This window comes from Rhinopithecus roxellana, chromosome 5 (genome assembly GCF_007565055.1).
Source record: "Rhinopithecus roxellana isolate Shanxi Qingling chromosome 5, ASM756505v1, whole genome shotgun sequence".
Taxonomy (NCBI): domain Eukaryota; kingdom Metazoa; phylum Chordata; class Mammalia; order Primates; family Cercopithecidae; genus Rhinopithecus; species Rhinopithecus roxellana.
In genome coordinates, this window is record NC_044553.1 from 97,405,888 (window position 1) to 97,420,589 (window position 14,702).

Below are 14,702 nucleotides of genomic sequence, written 5' to 3' on the forward strand. Positions count from 1 at the left end.
AATCATTTAATGTATTACTTCTTTTCTAGAGTCTTTTATTATTGTAAAATCTAAAATAGATTTAATTTTCTATCAAAATCTACAATTGTTTCCCACGAGGATTATAATACCATTTTCAAAATATTTGTTTGGAAGATTTTTTAGAGCAATAAATTATATCCATGCTCCCACACACACACACACAAAATGCAAGAACAGTGTGAGCTTTTGAGTTTTGACAGATTTCTTTTGTAAAAAGATATATTTTCTTATTTTAAGTTCTGGGATACATGTGTAGGATGTGCAGGTTTGTTACATAGGTAAATATGTGCCATGGTTGGAATGCAAATTAGTTCAACCATTGTGGAAGACAGTGTGGTGATTCCTCAAAGACTTAGAACCAGAAATAATATTTGACACAGAAATCCCATCACTGGGTATATGCCCAAAGGAAGACATATTTTCTAAGAAGAACAAACTTGTCAATTGACATTTTCCTGCCAATGTGACCATGTAACTTAAACACTGCCTATGAAAACCAATTTCTGAGAAATATTACAAATGTAGTTTGCAGTTTAAACAATAAATACTTTTCATGTGGTTTACTTGGAATCAGTGAAATGATGGACAGCACAGTTATATAAGCATGTAATTCCATTGTAATTTTTACCACTTATTAACCAACTTCATAATTAGTATTAAATTATGTCATGTAAAATGTTTATGTAAAATTAAATTATGTTTAGTAAAAATTATTTTGGCAACACAGTATCTTTCACAACAATATGATGAAAAAGCTTAAAAGTAGCATTGGCTATCTTTGAATTAAATTCTTACATTTCTGTCTTCTGTTATATGAAACTGGAATTTTCATAATAACATACAATTTATGTTGGTAGGGCATACTAAAAATGGCTCACCTCGAAGTGGAATAGCTTCAATAATTATGAACATAATACTTCTTAATTTCACTATGCACATACCATGTAATGAACAAATTATACAGCCTTAGGTTCGAAACAGTCCTCAATGATTGAAGGATGCCATGGGAATAAAAATGTGGGCTCTGCAACCAGAATAAGTAGTCTCAGTCTCAAGGCTTGTTGAACAAGGCAGAGTATGCACATGTGTGTCATTGGAATGATTTAGCAAAATTATCTGCTAGTTATGTATTCTAGGGGCTCACACTCACACCTACAAGGTCTAAATTTCCAGTTTTACTCTTCAATAATACATAAAACATAAAATTCATTATACTATATACAAAACCCTGAAGATAATGCCAATATGTTACATTGTTAAGTAACCAGAAAATAAAAATCACTGAAATAAGCTACTAGGTTAGCCAGTTAAGCCTTTAGGAAGTTTCAAGTAGCTTCCTTTTTCCAGCCTCAAAATTGGCAATAAAACTTATTAGCAATCTTATTTATGATACATTTATTTTAAAATATATAATTTAGTAGATATTATGTAGTAGTGTCATGCAGAGGCAGGAATATTGTTAGATACCTGCAAGCATCTCATCCCAACCATATAACAACACAGCAATACATCAGCAGAAAGCAAGATCTCAATTTCACCAGCAAGAAAACTCAGCAGAACTACTAAGCCAAAAGTGCTTCAAACAGCAACAAGATCCAGATAACTGACTTAAATGGACAAAGGAAAATGACAGCCATTTATGAAAAGATGAAAGGGTGATAAAACATGACATAACATATGAAGATCATTTAAACACCAATGCCATAACCAGATACTGCTTCAACACGCAAAATCCATTTAATGACAGAGGAGACAAAAATAATTGAAAAGGGAATAGAGTGGAGGTATTCTCCCACAGGTAACTATAGCTCTTGCTATCCCCTCTTGAGAAAAAGGAAAGAAATCACTTCTGGCTGGTGTCAGTCAGAACTAAACCTTTATGAACTTCTCCCAAAACATCAGCACAGGAATCTCATATTTCAAAAACAAGGTGTGTGTGCTCATATACACATTAGATCTATGAGGGAAGGAGAGAAGTGTGTGAAAGAACAGAAGCCTGGTGTTCAAGGTCATTCTCCTCTTGAAAAGAGAAAGGGAAAAAAATGACTAAAAGAAATTATCCAAGGTGCAGGAATCAAACAACAACTTCTTTTCACCTATCTGCTTATGCTTGTTCTTATAGATATCCTATTGTTCTGTCCCTATTAATAGTGACTAAAAGAGGGCTTACAAAGAAGGAGGCTTTTGGCTGGGAAATGTCCTATCAATACCTGAAGTGTTAATTCATCAATGAGTCAGGCTAGTGAGCCAGGACAGCTCTATCTGAAGACAATTCTTAGCAAGGACAGTGGACTCAGATTTTCAAAGTAACTTGTACCCTCTCCATTTTTCCAGAAAAAGGAGAAGAAAACGGTAGCAGAAATCTTTTTCCCCCCTTAGGAACTTCTATTCATGTAGCCATGTGCTAGTAGTTCTATTTAGTTACGACCTTTAACCTAAGTCCAATCCGCACCAATGAGTGACATTTTCAAACATGCATCACACCATCATCTATGTTTAGGTTTCTGAGCATTCAGCATCCATTTTAATGCATTTGCTTTGCCTTCCCTGAGGCTGAAGGTGGAAGAACAAAGCTTAACCTGCAAAAAATCGAACGCTTAGTGGGAAAAGGCCAGAAGAAAGTGAAATAGGTGGGAGGTGGTGAAAACACCTTATTTTCCAAGAACCTATATTCACCAGCATTTCTTTTTTCTTGGGCACTCTCTAGATAGGTATAACTTACTTGCTAACAAATATTGTAAGTATGATATCAATACTGTTGTAATAGTATTCTGGGGTAATTTGGGAGGACAAAATGGTGTCCTTGTCAGACGTTTAGAATACACAAATCAGATTTCTAAGATTTTCTTAGTGATAAGAGGATTAGAAGTAAATTCATCAAAAGAGAAAAAGGAAAAAAAAGGAAGATAAAATTAAAAAATCATTTTTAATGTATTCCCAATTATCTGTTATCTTTCATTTATTTCATTATTTAATCCAGGCAATACACTCTCCCCACCCTCCGCTCACCCGGGACCTCAGAGGGGGAAGTTCTATTAAAGTCGAGGTATCTTCTGTATTATTCCTTGGTTATCCCTGCAGCTTGAAGTTACAAAGCAAATCTATCTGAAGAGTGGCCCTCATGTCCTCCTCTTTCACGTTTATTGGGTACCAGGTTGGGGAGGAAGGTTAGTTGACTTTACAGAGGTGTTTCAACTAGAAACAATACGGGTACAAATGACATGCTCAAACCGAGGAGAGCAAGAAGGGGGGTTAGAAAGAGGAACAAATGGAAATCTAGGAAATACACACTTAGCTTCAGGTTTTTAATCCTGATAAATCATGCAGTATTTGAATATCAAGACATTTTTGTAGCCAGTTTTCCTTCCATATTCTTGAATATTCATTGCCGAGGGGAGGGACAGGGAGAGAGAGAGAAAGGTTTTGCAGGCAAAGGCAGGACACCACCGCCCTCAAAGCTCCTCTATGGCTCTGGGCATCTCCCTCCTCTCACATCCAGGCGGCCGCCTCGGCCACGATCCGCTTGCTGTCTGCCAGGGGGTCCGCTGAGCTCTTCCGCCCCGCCCGGAGAAAGTGTCAAAGCCGGCCTGCCAGCTGCAGTGGCAGAGCCCAGCCCCCAAAGCCCGCTGCATACATGGCCTTGTAGCACCACCAGCCTGCGAGGGCTGCAGCAGCAGCCGAGCCCAGACTCGAAGAGGAGTTGGGGACGTCAGTGCGCAGGGACAAGCAGAGCAGCTATGGGCCAGCTAGAAGTCTGCAAATGCCATCATATGGATATCTATAGAAACGCAGCGAGTGGAGGAAAATCAGGCAGCGCCCCTACACTTCCTAAGCGGCTTTAGCAAAGAGAACCCCCCGCCCCCCAGCAGCCCCAGTCACTGCCTCCTGAAGCAGGGAACCCTGAGCTTGGCTGGGCCAAGTCCTCCGCTGAATGTAGCCAGCAAGCAGCTCCCAAAGGCGGGAGACAAACTAACACTCCTTAGCTAAATTATTCAGACCGTCTTCACTATGGAATAAAACATTGATGAGACTACTTTGGAAGTGCTTTATCTTGTTAATTCTAACGTCTTCGAGAAGGGAGTGAAATTTTCCGTTGGGGGCGGGCGCTGAGATAAGATAAAAGGGAATTCAGGGAAAAAAGGCGCCAGGGTAAAGGGCTCTGGAAGTTAACTAAATTTGTTCTGCTTCAGCTGGCCATGGGAATCTCATTTTAACATATCAGACCCAATATGTTAATTAGGCAGTCGCAAATCCAACCTGGTCCTTGTAAATCGAGGCACTAGAAAAAGAAATTTAAAGTATCTATCACACAGAGAAAAAAAAAAAAAAAAAAAAAAAAAAAAACCCGCGCACAGGAGCCCCTCTCCGTGACGTGAGGGAGACAATACAGCTGGAGAGAATGTTGGGTGGTGGCTATCGGTTTAGCCTGGTTCTGCTAGATATAAAAATGACTTATTTCGTGGATTTATTCTGCTACATAAAAGCACGCCCTGGCAGTTAAACACCAATCTCAAAACACACACCCGTGACAATATATTCCCTTTCATGCAAACCAAGTTCCAAGAAAACTCCATTTCAAGTCAAAGTCTCCAGATGCGTAATTTACAACTACTAAAAAGATCTGGCAAGCTCCTCCACAACAAGGAAAGGAAAACAACCTGGCACCAGAGGTAGAAAAGGGTAAAAAATATCTTTGGTTTAAATGATGGGTGGAAACCAAACACCCACTCACACTCCACAATCTGGAGAGGGTTGGGTACCAAATGGTCCGTGGCAACCACAGCCTGAAGGAAACAGAATTGTGATCTCTGGCATCATCAGACAGGTTCCACACGCCTAGCTCTCAACAAATATCCTCAGGGTGGAGCACATCCATATTCCCAAAGCTTTCACTACTAGATTAAGTGCTCAGGTATAGATTTATATTTCACCTACTAGAAACTGTATTACAAAATCACAGAGCAGGCGCCCTTGGATACTCAACCCTTCCCAATGATTTTCAAAACATTAATAAGTAAAGTAGCCTGCAATGCAGATAAGACACTAGAAACAAGATCTAAAGGAAATTGGGTGAGGCGAGTAATCCTTGGCTTGTTACCTGGTGCCTCTAGGGGAAAAGACGGTCATAGGAAGACTTTCTGCCTGCAGGTACAATCCCGGCAAGGTGGTTCCAGGTGGCTTTCACAGTCGTACGTGGGTCTCGCTCGTCACTTCGCTGCCCTTTGCCATAGCTCAGCACCCGCATCCTAGGGAGTCGGAAAGGCAGCTCCTGCCACTGCCGCCGCTGCCCGCAGGTCGCGCCGGGTGGGGGATCCGCTGCAATCGCCCCATGAAACCCGCGGCTCCGCGCCCGGGGAGCGGGCAGAGGCAGGGCGGCCGCGCACGCACACACAGACACACGCTCACACTCACACACACTCGCACCCGGGCGCGCGCGCACTTGCACTCACACTTGCACACCCACACCCGGCACTCCACGGGGAGGAAGCAGCACGGAGGGAACCAGTCCTTCTCACGATTGGCTTTGAAGCCCACAGGACTGCGGGCAGCAAAGAGAGCGTTCTCGCATAGCCGTTTAATCACGTTTCCTTCAAGTTCTCCTCCAACCCGAATCCACGTAATTCAAGAGCTGGTGACATTTTGGTGGAGAGGAGGGAGCCGAGAAAGGGCTGAGGAAGAGTCGGGGATTTTGTTAAGCAGTTTGATAAGCAGTCCTCATTACCTTTTTTGTTTTGTTTTGTTTTGTTTTGTTTTGTTTTGTATAGCAAACCAGTTCGAAGGGCTGAACTTTTGGCTTCAAATGCTGTGAACCAAAACGTAAATATCCTTCTGGCCAAAAGAAGAAGGTGTAGATACACGGAAACAAGAGAGCTGCAAGACCCTCTATTGACCTTGTGATGTACCTGGAAGCAGGTCAACACTGGCGCTTTCCAAGCTTCTGGATAAAGCGATCCACACACCTGGGTCCACAGCCCAGCAGCCGCTCCAAATCCAGCCAGGAAAATGGGTCTGGGCGTCCTCAGAGCTCTGCAAGAACCCGGGCACGAAGGGGCATCGCCGACTTAACACATTTGCTTCTGGGCAGTTGGATAAAAGACAGTCAAATGCATCAGATAGGCGCGCGCGTACACACACGCGCGCACACACACACGCAGCTAGCTGGAAAGCGGCTTACAAAACACTAGAGACATGCCAAGATGACTTGAAAAGGTAGCCAACATCCAGGATCTTTCCGGAAAACAGAAGGCCCAGCAGGGAGGTTATCAAAGTCTTCTCAAGTCTTTCAATTCTTCCTCTCTCCTGTGAGTGTGTGTGTATGTGTGTGTCTCCAGAAGGTTTCGTTGGTCTGCCCCACCCCCGTCCAGTTGCGCTTTTTTTCCTGATATAACCAACGGTGCAAAATGGATTATATGGGTGGGCTGTGCTCACAGTCCAGAGCTCCCCAAAGTCAAGAATCCTAAGGGAGCAGCCAGCTGCTAAACAATTCACATTCTCAAGGGAAGAATGAAAAACACGCGCAAACACGCGCACACACATACATAGTCCTCCGTTCGGGCAGCTCTGCACACGCTCACCGCCTCCCTGCGCGCCGCTGCACACAGCGCCCCGCCCGCTGGCCACTGCGCTGGGGCGAGTCCGCAGTTCAGGCGCTAGGCAAGCAGCCGAGGTCCGGGCTGCGGCCGCGGCCGGGGCGGACCCGGGAGCCAGGCTTCCCAAGGCTGCGCGTGTCGGGAACGGCGGCCTCCTGGCCGCGTGGAACTGAGCCCCGAGCTGCAGCATGGAGGCGGCGGCGGCGGCGGCGGCGGCGGCGGGCGCGCGGCCGTGAGCTCGGCCCGCGCCGCAGTGACGGGAGCGGCCGTGTCGGCCAGACCCCGAGAGTCCGTGAGACCCCGGCGGGGGCCGCTCAGCTGCTCTCAGCCCACGGGCCTCCCAGCCAGACTGGTTCTGAACCGATTTATCAGGGGGGTGCGGAGAGGGCGGGCGAAGCTCCGGGAAATCCCCAGGCTGAGGAGGTGCGGGGGCGTTGCAGGAAGGGGGAAGGGAAAAGGCAGAAAACCTGGAGGATGAAAGCGAACTTCCAGGGGCGTCCCCAGCCTCCTGCAAAAGGGCAATTTGCTGATCGCCCACTTCCTCTCGGTTGTGGGATAGAGAGAATCATCACTGAGTCAAGCTTCGGCTGCTTAGGGAGGTGGGAAAAGGCATTAGTTATAATAACCCGCCGGAAATTTTGAGAAGGAGAGCTACTGACTTGGGGGTTTCAGTCATCTGAGGCTGGCTTCCGCTGTCCCCTTAGGTGTGGGTGGTGATTTGCTTACTAATCAGATGGGAGCGGATTCTGAAAAGAACATTTATATTTGGGAATCAGCTCAGCATCAGACATTACGAATACTGCAGTTGGTCACATTTTAGTATGTCAAGGGCAGAAAGGGAGCCAAACAATCTTCATAATCCAGACCTGGTCTGTAAGGTCACCGGCACAGAAGCAGGGTCTAAAGCAGAAAAGAGGTGCGACTGGAAAGGAGGTTAGACAGGGCCCTGCGGGAATGGATCTGCCCGGAGCCCTCGCCTGGTTTTGCTTTAGACTCCGACAAGACTCCCAGTGCTTCTCTCCCCGACCCTATATCCCCACTCCCCCCAGCCTGAAAAAGCCAGTAAGCAAAGTTAACTCTCTCTTCTAAAGAACCCTAAGTGAAATCTTGCTCTTCCTTTCTGCTGCAATCCTGAAACCCTTTCGCTTCTCATTGTGAGTTCACCAGCACCTGGTCTTCGGACACTGCGCGCACCTTCGCTCTCAGCTCTGATCCTAGCTAGCCCAGACACCAGTCTGTGCCCAAAGGCAATGGAAGAGTAGGAAGTTGCCAAAAGGAAGCTGGCTAACAAGGGTTTCTTCTGCCCTACTTGGCAAAGGCCCATGCGGGTGGCCACCATGGATAGGGAGCTCTTTCATTTTGTTCCAAAAAGCTCTGCCAGGCTTTACCATTGCCCTGGAGGTGCACAGGCGCGCGTATACTCGAGCACAACCATGGGCTCACCCCAAAGGCGCACAGCTGCACCCACCTGTAAGAAAGACCCACACAGCTATCTCTGTCGGGGAAGAACCCGAGGAGTGAAGTGCTTTAGGTGGAAACTGCTCACATCTCCTTTCTTTTCTTCTGCTCCCCTTCTCTGCCCCTGGTACTCCCGATCCAATCCTGGGCTTAGGAATCCACTCAAGCCACGTCTGGCTGCTTTGTTTTCCAGAGTAGCGCAGCTCCGGGACTGCACTTCCAGCCCTGCAGCCTCCCTCCAGGACTGCGAGCGGCGCCAGATCCGGGACTTCGGGGTCTCCGCGGGAGCTTAGGAGGCTCAGGATTTGAGCTGGAGAGCTGGAGAGCCAAACTCCGAGCCGCTGGGGGACTGCGCAGAAAGACCACAGAAATAAACCAAAGGGACAACGCGGACAGATGTACCAGAGGACCCCACTGAAGTCCAGGAGAATCTCCACCAAAGCCATCAGCGTTTTCCTTGTAGCTTTCTGTCCCTCGAAGTGGAAAATTGAGGTTTCTGAGAAGTCCACGGAGAGAACCTGCAGCAAACTGAAGCCACAGACTCCGGAGGCACAGGGAGAAATAATGCTTCCATCCTCCTTTCACTTTAAACTTGATCACTTCTGAGACTTCACTGGAGGGCGGTGGAGTTGCACCAGCCTGGAGTACAGGCAGATCCCAGTGAGCACTTCCAAGTACTTTTAGGACGTGGGGGTGACTCCTTTTTCTTCAGGATTGTCCTACTTGCCATCCTTTCCAGCCGAGCTGATAGGAACCAATGAAAGTCTAGGCGATAAGGATTTTCCGTTACCTCAGGGATCAAAGTGTAAAGTGTTGAATGAGAAACCCGAAGACCTTGCATCGCTGGGCTGAATAACTTTTTGTTTTCTTTTTTATGTTGTCCAGATTGTGGTAGGGAGGGGACACAGTGAGTTAGCTGTAAGAAGTCAAGGGTTGGGAGAAAACAAAGTTCAAATACTATACTGGAATTTTGTGTGTGTGTTTCCGTTTTAGAAACTGGGCGGGGGGGGGGGGGGGTCAGCTTGAGAAAGATGAAATCAACGTTTCCTTAATGCTGGGAGTAATAATGCTTAACTTTTCATTGTTCTTTCGTGTTTCAAGCCCTACCAGGCCCAGGAAAACACCTTCTTTCCGTTTCCTGTAGCCTTCCTGTGTATCATGCATTATATTTGAAAGTGCCTTCCTCTACTTTCCTCATTTGATCTCAAAAATCTCTGCTAAAACCAGATAACTTTCACTCTCCCGGTTCAGCATTTGCTCTTTTCCCTCCTACATAAGCTGATCAGAATTTGCAAAGAGAGAGGAAGAAGAAAGCTTCTATTTTGTTTCATGATTGTTGCTAGAAAACGGCAAGACCTACGGGAGAGACACCGGGATATTCTTTCCCAATGGATGTCAGAGCTAGCAAAGTTTTTTTGTTGTTTGTTTTCTTTTTTTCTTTAAATTTGATTCCCCAGCAGGTCAAAAACTAGGATGTTTGCAAAAAGAATTTCTAATTTGCTCATAAAACTATTGTTATTAGCCACTCTGAGGTTGGCATAATTTTAAAAGTTCAAACAAGTTCCTTGTAGAATAGGGTTCCTTTAAACATTAACATTTAAAGAGAAGTAATTTTTTTCATAAATAGTTTAGATTTAACTCATTACCTCTATAGAATATCTGCCTTACTTTGCTAATGTGTCCCCTAGTTTACTCCATATGTCAAATCACTTTTAAGATAATGTCGATTTTCTTGTTCTCGCAGGTCATTTTTCTGAGGGCCAATGGTGATAAGTGTTGGTCTGCCTATTTTCCCGGAATAATCCACGATTTGGGGAAAGAAAGAGTATTTTGCTGATTTCAGGTAATTAATGGAGATGTGAATATTTTTCAGTTAAAGTGATGAATAGCAAAAGATAACCTGAGTTTCTCTTTATATTGTTATTTAATATTTGTGTTTCTCTTTAAAGTAGTAAAAAAGTTATGATCTAGTTTTTTTAATGGCGTTAATTAGTTTGCACGAATTATGAATTTTATTTACATGGATTAAAGCATGTGGTAAGTTATCACTTTAATTCATTAATTTGTTTTATATATAACTGAAGAAGCTTATTGTAAATTGGAAGTACCTTACCTTCAAATTTCCTGGGTGAGAAATCACTATTGAGTTACAAGCCTTTGATTATTTTTACTAACATAATGTAATATAATATAATAAGCTATCTGACAGTTCGAAACTCGTAAGTTGGTATGAAGAAATAAGGAAATACAAGTTTCTGAAATGAAGGGATATCATTAAAAACAAATCTGAGTTAAATAGAATAAATTAAATCCAAACTGAAGTTTTTTGTAAGTCTACATAGTTCTGAAATATAAAAAGAAGTGTGCTTATATTAGGAGCATATTTCCAATGTTGCAACTGACCTTGAAGTCCTAGAATATAGTGTATTTTAGCAACTAGATCTCATCAAAAATATATTTCAGCTGACTTCAAAACAGAGTTGAAGACCCCAGCATATTTCTGGCATACATAGGTAAACAGATTTCTCATTGGAACAAAAAGAACCAAATGTAATTAGTATTTAATCTTCTTTTGAGTTACAGAAATGTTTTTTTCTTATTTTATCATTTCTTGATTTTTTAAACTTGATTTATATAAAACACATTTCCTTTCCTTTCTTTCTGTATCTCTGTCGTATATGTTAACCTTTATAGATCATAATAGTGAACTAAAAGATCAAGGTCTACTTGATGAAAACTGGAACTAGCACTGAGAACCCAATACATTACCGGACGGAAGTGGACGTTTATTTTACTAAGAAAAATGGGTTTTGAACCCAATTTTTTGAAACAAAAATACAATGTGTTTTAGAGATTATATCCTAAATATAATCTCTCAGCAGAGATTTTTTGAGAGAGCTCAAAGGAAAGGAATTATTTCGAAGATAAGCATTGCTGTAGAGAAAGGACAATTCTTAATACTGAAAGTTATAAGTAAATTTTATCTTTCATCTCCATTAATATTTTTTTCTTGCTTATTTGCTTACACCTTGATGTCAACTCCTCACATTTGTCTGCTGCTCCTATTTAGTTACCCAAGAGCCCCAAAATGTACCATGCTATTGAGGACTATCTAACCCAAAGAAGAATTCTATGCTATTACAATTCAATTTCTACTTCTCACCAAAACTCCCATTAAGGCATAGTAGACAGATCTAATTGAGCTTTTAATAAAAAATAAATTATATCAGACTAATTTAAACTAAAGTATGAATGACTAGCAGCCTATATCAGGAATATGAAGCCAACTTAAGTTATAAAAAGTAGACTTTCTAGCAAAAAAGTGTGTTAATACATATGGGAAGCAAGGCCACCTCAATCATTCTTACCTTGTATACCAAACTGAATGATAAGCATGGTACTATATTTTATATTTTCCCTTTTTGTATTTTGATAATGCTATTGAACAATTATTCACACCTAGCTTTAGCCTTTGAAAGAAATATTTTTAAATTTTATGTGTGTGTATAGATAGCATTTCAAAAAGATTTCCACTAAATAGTGAAACTGTTTTCTAAAATGAATCTAGTCGTAAAGCAATTATCTTAAAAATAAAACATCAGAATAATTGTTGTCATGACTTGATTTAGGAGTACAGGTAGGCACACCAAATCATATTAGGTAGAAATAATAAGCTGTTTGAATGTCTATGGCATTCATTTTTTCAACTTGCTTACGTTAAAAGCCTGATTAAGAACTGTTGTCATGCCAGACCCCTATTAACTCCAATAGGGATGACATGTGACGTCGTGTCTGAGAGGAAGAAGGAGAGACCCAGAGTCAGTGAATCAGACACAGAGTTTATTGAGGAGTTATATACAGTTCGGGCCAGGAGTGGTGGGCTGGACAGGAAAATGCTACTGTTTATAAAAAGCATACAGGATATGTAGCATTTTCATTTAGGAATCTCTAGCTAGCAACCTACATTTTACCTGAAACAAACATCCTGAGTCCCCTTTATGGCCTGAGTTCCAAGGTATGGGCAAGGGGTTCAGAAGTCCCCCACAGTTAAGGAGTGAATCTCTAGGTTGGCCACTCCTGAATTTCTTAGGTCTGAACTCCAAACAAACCTTCTTCTTACACCATAGGGACCTTCTCAGCATATGCTTGAGTTATTGCTATCAAGTGCATCTGCCGTACAATGACATAACAAAGATTTGGCTTTTTAGCTTTAGTTTTACAGGTTTTCTTTTTTTTAACTTCTGTTTTTTCTTTTATTTATTTATTTATTTATTTATTTATTTATTTATTTATTTATTTATTGAGATGGAGCTTTCCCTCTGTCTCCCAGGCTGGAGTGCAGTGGCAGCATCTCAGCTCACTGCAACCTCCGCCTCCCAGGGTCAAGCGATTCTCTTGCCTCAGCTTCCTGAGTAGCTGGGATTACAGGTGTGTGCCACCACACCCAGCTAACTTTTTGTATTTTTAGTAGAGACTGGATTTCACCATGTTGGCCAGGCTGGTCTTGAATTCCTGACCTCAGGTGATCCAGCCTTCTTGGCCTCCCAAAGTGCTGGGATTACAGGCGTGAGCCACCATGCCCAGCTTTTAACTTTTATTTTAAGTTCAGGAATATATGTGCAGGTTTGTTACATAGGTAAACTTGTGTCATGGGGGTTCATTGTACAGATTACTTCATAACCCAGGCATTAAGCTTAGTACCCATTAGTTATTTTTCCCGATCCTCTCCCTCCTCCCACCTTCCACTCTCCCAAAGGCTCCAGTGTATGTCGTTCCCCTCTATGTGTCCATGTGTTCTTATCATTTAGCTCCCACTTATAAGTGAGAACATGTGGTATTCGGTTTCCTGTTCCTGTATTGGTTTGCTACGGATAATGGCCTCCAGTGCCAAATTAGAAAACTGAATCTGTCTTCAAGGTTGAGGCAGATTCAGCTTCTTAATTATTCATCTTGAAAATCTGTCCTTGAATTTCAGGCAGGTGGCCACAAGTTGGCAGTAATGTGACACTCTCACATGGTTGTAACCACATGGTTGGACTTTCTTACAAGCCCCCATAGATTTAGAAGGAAGAATTAATTTTAATTTATTTTATTAAAGATCTTTTTTATTAAAATAAATGATGTGTGGTAAGTTTTATTTACATGAAATCAGATAATTTCTTTTGGAGCAATCATTTTTAACAAATTTCTAAAACATGATTAAGTAATTTGCCTTTTAATCTCTTCACTGGTTCTTTTTCTTTTCCCCTTTAAATCACGACCTGTTTAGAGAGAAGACTGAGTTACTGTTTTTTTTTTTTTTTTTTTAACTGATGTTTTGCTTCCATAATCTTCCTGGTCCTATAACTGACTGCAGTCTTTTGGCTAGCTTGGTGTTAAAGTTCTTTTGGATTTATATCTCAGCTCTTAGTGACTGTGACTTCTGTAACGAAAGGGAATCCTTTCTGCGACTGGTTAGCATCAAACTTCTTTCTCCACAAAGGTCCTTTATTTCTCTGCTTGCAGTTTTGTTCATTCCATGTAAATTCTTTGAATGCCTTGTTATAGTCAGTGCCCTGCACTAGGCACTGGAGAAAGAAGACTGACCATAATTTTCATGGCCTCTGTCCCTCATAATAGACCTTACCATCTAGTAGAGGTTAATAGACCAACAAATTAGTTGTTACATTATGATCTTGCTTTTATTTTGCCAACTACAATTTGTTATCAATCCCAAGTGTGTTCTTTTGTGAGACCTCTGGAACCACCTCCTATTAACTCCAATAATAGCTTCTCTATTGCACTTAGTTTCTGGTTTACTTCTCCCACATTCATTCTAACTGCCTTGGGAGGTAGTCTGTGAAACATCTGTATGAAGTCTTTTACTGCAGTACCAGGTATATAGCCCAGGGTATTACTAAACAAAGTTTTGGAATGAAACAAACCTGGGTTTGAGTCATGGTTCTGAGATTCACCGTGTTACTTGTGTAAATCATTTAACTCACCTGAATCCTCAAGTTTTAATACATGTCAAATAGAAGGGAGAATATTTCTATTTAGGGTTGATTGACAGTTATTAATGACTACCTGTATATAAACTACCCAGCAGAAGTAGGTAATCCATAGATAACATTTCTATTCCCTGTCATTAGTCTATCTCAAATCGTGTGTGAATGTCTAATATCACATTAAAGTATAGTACCGATAACCCAGTTTCTCAAAATAAACTACTTTTTAATCAAGAAAATCTGCTCATAAAAACTTCCTGAGATAAAATCCTTAAGAAGACAACTAAAATATTCTACTGATGTTTTTATTTTCCCTCATATTATATATATTATGTAATATATATTATCCATTATATATAATACATATACCAAATTATATATTAATTCAAACATGAAATTTAAGCGAAATTTTCAATATCCAACTTGTTCTCCTCAGACGCCATTTGTTCTCAAAACGCTTTTTAGAAGTTTTGTACCGGCCGGGCGCAGTGGCTCACGCCTGTAATCCCAGCACTTTGGGAGGCCGAGGCAGGCGGATGACGAGGTCAGGAGATCGAGACCATCCTGGCTAACACGATGAAACCCCGTCTCTACTAAAAATACAAAAATTAGCCAGGCGAGGTGGCGGGCGCCTGTAGTCCCAGCT

The 14,702-nt window shown here is 42.0% G+C and overlaps 1 protein-coding gene across 5 annotated transcripts in view; it reads right to left on the reverse strand.

Annotated features, from left to right (window-relative positions):
- LRFN5 (leucine rich repeat and fibronectin type III domain containing 5) overlaps positions 1–6,845 on the reverse strand; it is a 312,634-nt gene extending 305,789 nt beyond the window's left edge. For all 5 annotated transcript variants that reach the window (XR_004057363.1, XM_030930918.1, XM_030930915.1 and 2 more), the window contains exon 1: positions 5,120–6,845. The gene's annotated coding sequence lies outside the window, so the exon portion shown is untranslated. The remainder of the gene's footprint in view (positions 1–5,119) is intronic.
- Positions 6,846–14,702: the final 7,857 nt, after the last annotated feature.